The following is an 8,472-nucleotide window of genomic DNA, read 5'->3' as shown; positions in this document are numbered from 1 at the left end:
GGAAAAATTATAAAATTATAAATCAGCAAAACTTATCCACTTGGACACTTTAAAACACTATCAGTGCCAAATAACAAGTGAGTCAAATGAGAAATTACACAACAACAGAACAATTTATAAAATAAAACCAATACTTGTATAAATTTGTGAAATGAAGCTAAAACTTGCACACAAAGAAATTCCAAGTGTTAAAAGATTTTATTTAAGAACAAAATTAATTAAATAATTCAATGTAAGAAACCATTCGGAGAAACCCTCAGGAAAATAACACTAAAGAAAAACAGGGTTTGAAAAAAGAAATTGAGTAATGAGGAAGGATGAAAAATTAGAACTTTTCAAGTCCAGGATCTGGTTTTTCTAAAACAAAAGTAAACAACAAAAACATGGCAAGTGAAAACAGACAAACCAAGAACCAAAATTACATTAAGACTGACAAAACTCAGTCTTTAACTTCTGCCCATGAAGGAGCAACAGAAATTTGATCTACCCTCCAACCATAACCAAATACAAAACTAGACAAATAAAACAACAATTTTCAGATATTTGACAGTGAGCAGAACAGAAGGGGCATCTCTGAAAAAAAAAAGGATACAAATCAAGTGAGCCTTATGAATACTCCAATTCACTGTCTAAAGAAAGCTTCCATATTACAGCACAGGAAGGGGGAACTGAACAGACTGGCAGTCTTGCTTAGCTGAAGAGTTCAAAATGCTGGGAGGCAAAGTTGGCTAGAATCTGTGCTGCAAAATATCAGAGCTGAGGAAAATAGGACTTGAAGCAAAAGATAAAAAAGTCAATAGAAACTGGCCCAGAAATGGTGAAGATGATAGAAATTGTAAACAAGGACATTAAAACAAGAAGGTATAAGAAAACATAAGTGTGATAAGGTGAGAAGTAGAAGATATATAAAAGACCCAACTCTAATTCTGGAGATAAAAACCACAATTAAAAAAATACATATACTGAATGAGATTAGCAACAGATTTGACACTGCAGAGAGAAAAGTTAACTGAAAGACATGGCAGTAGAAATATTCAAAATAAATGTAAAAAGACTGAAAAAATCAACAGTGTCAATGAGCTGCTGCCATATCAAGAGATTAAACATATATGTAAATTGAGTCCCAGATGGAGATGAGGGAGGATAGGGGAAAAGTATTTGAAGAAATGGTGTCTAAAATTCTTTTAAATTTGTTGAAAGCTACACACCCACAAATTCAAGGAGTTAAGCTCCAAGAAGAAACATGAAGAAAACTACACCAAATCACACCATAAACAAATTGCTGAAAAGCAATGATACAAAGGAAAATCTTAAAAGTAGTCACAATATGTTAGGTATAGAAGAATAAATATAAAAATAATAGCATCTTTCATGACATAGAACATAAAATTCAAAACACAATGGAGAAATATCTTTAAATCATAGGAAGAAGGAAGAGGGGAAGGAAGGGGAGAACAGCTAGAAAACTAAACCCAGAAAAGGTTATCATTATAAAGTAAAGGCAAAGTTTAGCTATGCAAAATCTGAAATAATTCATTACAAGCAGGCCAGCACCACAAGGAACTTTAAAGGAAGTCATTACTGAAAGTTATGCCAGATGGAAATATGGCTCTACACAAATGTAGGAAGAATGTCAGAAATGGTAAATATGTGTGAAAAATATAAAATGTGGGAAAATATCAAAATAAGACATTCTTCCTATTAAAGAAAACTAACTGGTCAAAGCAAAATAATAACAATATATTGTGGGCTTTGTAAATAGGAAAGAACACGAAGTATATAAACGCTAACATGGGCTGGGAGTGGAGAAATGGAATTATTGAGTTTTAAGGTTCTTATACTATTCTTGAAGTATAAATAAAGAAGCATAACTAATAATATGAAGAAGATAAAATGAAATCATAAAAGAAATTAATACAAACGAAGACAAAAACGGGAAAAGGAACAAACATCATGCTGGACAAATTGAAAACAAATAGCAGGATTTAAATTAAACTCTATTGATAATTGCATTAAATGCAAATGGTTAAACACTACAAAGTCAATTATCATATTGTATTTAAAAAAGCAAGACTCAATTATATAAAGTCTACAAATTAAAAAAACTTTAAATATAAAGACATAAGTTAATAGTAAAAGGATAGCAGAAATATAACATCCTAAGACTAATTTTTAAAAAGTAGGAGTGGCTATATTACTATCAAACACTGCATCTATGAAGCCACTATATCTATAAAAGAGACTGAAGTTTGGTTAAAAATCTTTTCATAAATGTTTCACATATCTGGGTATGACAGAATAAGATACTACTGGATAAGACTGCTTGCAGAAAATATCTACTGTATAAAATTTGGACATAATGAAAAAGGAACTAAAAAGTATTTGAGAGGAAACAGAAGCAGACAGCTTCAGGTAGGGGGTTCATACTTGCTTGGCAGAGGGAAGGTAGGCAGCTATATAAGTAATTTCCCACCACTGTGACTCCTAGTGCAGGCTAAATACAATATAGGAGGCATACCTTTGCATGTGAGAAACAGTCTCTAAGCAGCCCAGGAAAACACAGGAGATCTGAACTGAGACTGGATCTGCTTCACAAGAAATAGTTTGCAGTTCAAGTCAGCCCTGAAAATTATCTGCTAAAAACATGGAAATAATACTCATTGGAGGGACTTCCCTGGTGGCACAGTGGTTAAGAATCCGCCTGCCAATGCAGGGGACATGGATTTGATCCCACATGCTGCAGAGCAACTAAGCCCGTGCACCACAACTACTGAGCGTGCACTTTAGAGCCTGTGTGCCACAACTACTGAAGCCTGCATGCCCTAGGGCCCGTGTGCCGCAACTACTGAGCCCATGTGCTGCAACTACTGAAGCCTGCATGCCTAGAGCCCGTGCTCTGCAACGAGAAGCCACCACAATGAGAAGCCCACACACCGCAATGAAGAGTAGCCCCAGCTTGCTGCAACTAGAGAAAGCCTGCGTGCAGCAATGAAGACCCAATGCAGCCAAAAAAAAAAAAAAAAAACTCACTGGATTAAACTAACAAAATTCAGAACCTACACAGCATTCATAATGTCCAGGATACAATCCAAAATTGATACATGAAGAACCAAGAAAATGGAATGTATTCAAATGAGAAAACCAATTGTCTGACTCCAAGATGGACCAGGTGTTGCAACTAACAGAAAAGGATTTTAAAACTGGCTATTATAAATACACTCAATAAAGTAAAACAAAAACTTTCCAATGTCTGAAAATCTCAGCAAAGGAATGAGAAGTCTGAGCAGAAATAACACAATAAGAAAACCAAATGGTGTCTGACCTCCAGAATGAGGGAGTAAGGAGTACAGTGGACTGCCTCCCCAGCAAAACAATAAATTAAGTGGTGAAATTAAAAAACTATTTTCCAAAGTTTCTGGAAATTTCCCTAAGGGCACACAGCAAATGAAGAAATACACGTTGAAGAAAATCTACTAAATCTCAGTAGGAACAGCAAGTGTCTGTGGCATGTTAGCCATGACTTGCTAATTACACACATCAGCCCTGTATTACAGAAATTCTACCCTGGCCATGTGCAGCCAAGAAGATGGGGTCCCCCTCCCCAACAGCTCCCAGTCTGAGTTTATGGTTTCATTCCTGTAGGGGCAAATTGCTGACATTTCTCATCCTACCCCCACACCCTCACAGCCCTATGTTGCAGAAGTTCTATCCCAGGCAGCTGCAGCTGAGAACAGAGCTCTCTTCCACCACTCAGCTGAAATATTGGGACCCTGATAGCCCCTGCCCAACTTTCTCATAGGGTAGAAGTTCTATGTCAGAAGAGGCAAAAAAAGAAGTCTAGGAGTTGCCATTCACACCCCAGTGCCACTCATGTTACCTCAGGGAAAACAGGTTACAGCCCCCAGCTCTGGTGTAGTGCTGCAGGAGAGGAGAGAGAGAAAGGAGATTATAAGGACAAAGATCTTCACAGCTCTGCTTGAAAGTACTAACTTTATTTGCAATAGAGAGTAGAGAACTTCATGCTCTGATACAAGCAAAGCATCAGTGCAGCCAGAAGTGTAATAGAGACAGCAAAGAAGAGCCCTCCTGTGATCATAGACAATTCTGCGCTCGTTTGCTTGAGTGCACCCATTCAGGAGTATTCACAGCAAGAGATAGGGCAGATGAGATAGCATGCCCCAAGGGACACTTGGAACCATCAATACAGGGCTGAGGCCACACTGGCATTAAATACAACCTCTGACAAAACACTGATTAATAATAAAGTATTTTGACCCAGAAGCAACTCATAGAAAGCCAGATTTAAGAATAAAATTACACTCATCCCTAGCAGTCTGGAAGACAGTGTGTATGCCCAAGACTGTGCCTTTCCAGGAGAAATCAGAGAGGGAGCCTCCAATCTCCTAGTCTCTGGCTGAAAAAGGACCCAGTGGGTGGGAGGTGGAGTGGGGTGGGGAGAGTAGAAAAGTAGACTCCCTGAACTATGATATCAGCTTTCAGGTCCAACGGTGAAAGGTAAAAAACTAACTGCCTAAGGGGATTTAGTATTTAAGCATAACCTTTGACAAACAAGTGGCTTATGTTGGCCCATGGGCCATCACTAGGTAACTAGCCTAAAGAAAAAAAAATAAGGAAAAAATTCTGATTAGGGATATTGTGAACTGCACACTGTAGGGGAAGTAAACTTTGTAAAATTAGTTCAGCCAAGTCACAAGCAAATAAGCAAACAAGAAAACAACAATTCCTGAGGGGATCAGTCCCGGTCACTACAGTAAATTATCAAAAATCTCCAGTATTCAAAAAACAAATATGAGACATGAAACGAAACAGGAAATCATGACCCATACATGGGGAAAAAAGCAGGCAATGTAAATTGCTTTTGACAGGCCCAGATATTGGACTTAGCAGACAAAGGCATCAAAGTAGCAATTATAGATATATTACAAGGCTAAAGGAAACCATGCTTAAAGAACTAAAGAAAAGTATGATGACAATGTTTCTTCAAATGAAAAATATTGGTAGAGATATAGAAATTATTAAAAGGAGCCAAATGTAAATTCAGGCGTGGAAAATACAATTAAAAAAATGAAAAATACAATGTAAGTTCTCAGCAGCAGATTTGAACTGTCAGAAAAACAAAACAAAACAAAAAAGAATCATCAAACTTGAGGATACAACAATAGAGATCATGCATCAGAAGAACACAAAGGAATAAAGAATAAGTAAAATAAAACAGAACCTCAGAGGAATGTGAGATTTCATTAAATGTACCAACATGTATGTAATGTGAGTATTAGAAAGAGAGGAGAAAGAGAAACGCACAGAAAAATAGTTGAAGACCTAATGGCTAAAAACTTCCCAAATTTGGCGGAAAACATTAATCTATACCAAGACACTCAAAAAACTCCAAGTAGGATGAACATAAAACTTTCCACACACAGACACACCATAGCCAAAATGCTGAAGCCACACCCAAGAGAAAATCTTGAAAGCAGCAAGAGAAAATGACTCATCATGTACAAGGGAACACCAATAAGATTAAAAGGGGAATTCTTAACAGAAACAGTGAAGACCATAGGATTAGGGTGACATATTCTAAGTGCTGAAAGTAAAAACTTTCAACGAAGAATTTTATAGCCAGCAAAGCTAATTTTCAAAAATGAAGGAGAAATACCGATTCCCTTATAAGCAAAAACAGGGAATTTGTTATTAGCAGAACTGCCTTATAAGAAGTACTAAAGAAAGTTATTCAAGCATGAAGCAAGTGACACCTGCCAGTAATTTGAAGCAACATGAAAGAAAAAAGAGAGAGCAACATAAAGGTAATTATTTAGGTAATATACAATGATGGTATAATTGCATATTTTTAAAATCTTTTATCCACTTGACTGATTTAGAAAGCAATTGCATAAAACATTATGAATGTGATTGCATTGCTTGGCCTTACAGAAATGTAATATATTTGACAATAACAGCACAAACAGGTGGGTGGGAGCAAAGCTGTATTCCAGTAAAGAAATAACAACACATAGTAGCTTGAATTCACAGGTAAGATAGAAGAGAACCAGAAAGGGTAAATAAGAAGCTTAATATAGCAAAGTATAAACATACATTTGCTCTCATTTCCTTTCAGCTTCCTTAAAAGGGTATGTCCTGCTGAGTTCGTTAAATATAGACATAATGTGAATAGCATTAATAGCCCAAAAAAAATTGGGAGGGAGTGGAACTATATAGTAGTAAGATTTCTATATTTTACTGCACATGTTAGTATAAACTAAAGTAGATTGGGATAATTTAGGGTGTATATTGTAAACTGCAGAGAATTTGCTAAGAAAATAACTGAAAAATATAATTTAAAAAATCATTACAAAAACTAAAATGTCTCACTACAAATCTGTACACTTAGGAAAGACTAGGGAGAAAAATCATGGGACACATAAAAAACCAAAAGCAAGATTACAGCTTTAAATCCAACCATATAGATAATAACAATAAATTTGATTGTTTAAGCAATCCATTCAAAAGACAGATTTTGAGAGATTAGATTTTTAAAAAAACAGACAAACAGATCCAACCATATCCTGTCTATAGGAGACACATTTTAGATTCAAATATACAAGTAGTTTGAAAGTAAAGGGATAGAAAAAGTAATACCATGAAAACAACTGTAGGAGGACCTTCAAGATGGCGGAGGAGTAAGACATGGAGATCAACTTCCTCCCCACAAATACATCAAAAATACATCTACATGTGGAACAGCTCCTACAGAACACCTACTGAACGCTGGCAGAAGACCTCAGACTTCCCAAAAGGCAAGAAACTCCCCACGTACCTGGGTAGGGCAAAAGAAAAAAGAAAAAACAGAGACAAAGAATAGGGATGGGACCTGCACTAGTGGGAGGGAGCTGTGAAGGAGGAAAGGTTTCCACACACTAGGAAGCCCCTTCGCGGGTGGAGACTGCGGGTGGCAGAGGGGGGAAGCTTCGGAGCCACGGAGGAGAGCGCAGCCACAGGGGAGCGGAGGGCAAAGCGGAGAGATTCCCCACAGAGGAGCGGCGCCAACCAGCACTCACCAGCCCGAGAGGCTTGTCTGCTCACCCGCCGGGGCGGGCGGGGGCTGGGAGCTGAGGCTGGGGCTTCAGAGTTCAGATCCCAGGGAGAGGACTGGGGTTGGTTGCGTGAAAACAGCCTGAAGGGGGCTAGTGTGCCACAGCTAGCCGGGAGGGAGTCTGGAAAAAAGTCTGGACCTGCCCAAGAGTAAAGAGACCATTGTTTTGGGGTGTATGAGGAGAGGAGATTCAGAACACCACCCAAATGAGCTTCAGAGATGGGCGTGAGCCGCGGCTATCAGCACGGACACCAGAGCCAGGCATGAAACACTAAGGCCGCTGCTACAGCCACCAAGAAGCCTGTGAGCAAGCACAGGTCACTCTCCACACCTCCCCTCCTGGGAGCCTGTGCAGCCCGCGAGTGCCAGGGTCCTGTGAACCAGGGACAACTTCCCCGGGAGAACACACAGTATGCCTCAGGCTGTAGCAATGTCAGGCTGGTATCTGCCGCTGCAGGCTTGACCCATATTCCGTAACCATCCCTCCCCCCAGGCCTGAATGAGCCAGAGTCCCCTAATCAGCCACTCCTTTAACCCCCTCCTGTCTGGGTGAAGAACAGACACCAGAGAGTGACCTACACGCAGAGGCGGGGCCAAATCCAAAGCTGAACTCCAGGAGCTGTGCGAACAAAGAAGAGAAAGGGAAATCTCTCTGTGCAGCCTCAGGAACAGCGGATTAAATCTCCACAATCAACTTGATGTACCCTGCATCTGTGGAATACCTGAATAGACAACGAATCATCCCAAAATTGATGCAGTGGTCTTTGGGAGCAACTGTAGACTTCGGGTTTGCTGTATGTGACTGAGTAGTTTCTGATTTTGAAGTTTATCTTAGTATAGTTTTAACTGCTTGTTATCATTGGTGGATTTGTTTATTGGTTTGGTTATCTCTTCTTTTTTTTAATCACTTTTTTATTTTTTGTTTAATATTTTTTAAATTTTTTATATTAATAACATTTTATTTTATTTTATTTTATTTCTTTCTTTCTTTTTTTTTTCTCCCCTTTCTTCTGAGCCAGGTGGCTGACAGGGTCTTGGTGCTCCGGCCTGGTGTCAGGCCTGAGCCTCTGAGGTGGGAGAGCCAAGTTCAGGACATTGCACCACCAGAGACCTCCCGGCCCCAAGGAATATCAATCGGTGAGGGCTCTCCCAGATGTCTCCGTCTCAATGCTAAGACCCAGCTCCACTCAATGACCAGCAAGCTCCAGTGCTGGACACCCCATGCCAAACAACTAGCAAGACAGAACACAACCCCACCCATTAGCAGAGAGGCTGCCTAAAATCATAATAAGTTCACAGACACCCCAAAACACACCACCGAACACAGTCTTGCCCACCAGAAAGACAAGATCCAGCCTCATCCA

Source organism: Balaenoptera musculus, chromosome 7 (genome assembly GCF_009873245.2).
Source record: "Balaenoptera musculus isolate JJ_BM4_2016_0621 chromosome 7, mBalMus1.pri.v3, whole genome shotgun sequence".
In the NCBI taxonomy this organism is placed as follows: Eukaryota; Metazoa; Chordata; class Mammalia; order Artiodactyla; family Balaenopteridae; genus Balaenoptera; species Balaenoptera musculus.
The sequence above is the reverse complement of the archived record's forward strand: the minus strand, read 5'-3'. Positions refer to the sequence as shown.